General features: G+C 36.4%; 1 protein-coding gene across 1 annotated transcript in view; it reads left to right on the top strand.

Moving 5' to 3' along the window:
- The window catches only part of LOC119585672 (protein Aster-B-like), a 14,268-nt gene that overhangs the window by 4,697 nt on the left and 8,453 nt on the right, over positions 1–1,118 (top strand). The gene's annotated exons all lie outside the window — the stretch shown is intronic.

Consider the following 1,118-nt stretch of genomic DNA (forward strand, 5'->3'; position numbering starts at 1 on the left):
CTATCTGTGCGGGGGAAGTCGTTGTCATGTGCCTGGTTATCGGTGACATGAGAGGAAATGAGAATTCCTCCGGGCACCGGTTTTGGGCTCAGCAAGGTTTCTTCGTGATGGATGTAGAAAGGCTATGACTCAGGATGACTAATTCGGCAACGCGAGATACTTCATTGGCACTTCTGGCGAACTTCATTATATTATCCTGAGAATATTGATGCGTCTTAACTTCTTAATTATATCCTAATGAACCTAATGATATAGTAACTTCGTAAAAAAATATCCACTGTGGCATGGAAAAAGACTTCAGGATGACTAATTCAACAACACAAGATACTGGATCCTTCTGGTGAACTTTATTATATATTTCGAAAATACTGAAGCGTCTTAACTTCTTATATCCTAAGAATCTAATGATACAGTAACTAAAAAAAAAAAAAAGTCTAATGTGTCATGGAAAGAGACACTGGTATTTCTTGTACCTTTATCAAACCCTATTTCTCGCTTCCTTCGTCCTCGTATGCCACGCCTATAAGATAAGAACACATGACTTCAAAACGACCCACCTCTCTCTTCCAGTCAGCGACCAAAATCCTAACAACCGTAGAGTAATATCACTGTTGAAATTAGATATTTAGATATTACATACCATACTTTTTTTTCCTTTGCACTATACATATATACCTGAACGAACGTCAAGGAATATCTTGAATTGATTCGTGTTCTTAAATGTAAGTATACTATAAGGGAAATTCAGTTGCAAAAATCAGCCATGTAAGTTTCATTAAATTCAATACGTTTTGCAGCTTTTATATTGCATTGGAAATATAAATAAAAGAGGTCTAACCCTCTAAAGAACGAATGAACTTCGGTGTCCAGGGTTTTCTTTGTCAATATATCAGCAAGGTTTCATTCGTCCTACCATAGCTAAAATTACAATAAGTAAGACTTAAAGTATGAGAGGCTTCAGAGGGCAATTTACACCATGACCTTATGCTGTGGCAGGTGTGGAGATCTTTTGAGAAATTAATGTTATCTATCAAAAACAGTTTTTTAGCATTCCTTGTGAAACTGCGTCCACCTACTTAGCATTTTTATATTGTCAGTTTACTTCCTCTCAACCGTTT

This window comes from Penaeus monodon, chromosome 20 (assembly GCF_015228065.2).
Source record: "Penaeus monodon isolate SGIC_2016 chromosome 20, NSTDA_Pmon_1, whole genome shotgun sequence".
In the NCBI taxonomy this organism is placed as follows: Eukaryota; Metazoa; Arthropoda; class Malacostraca; order Decapoda; family Penaeidae; genus Penaeus; species Penaeus monodon.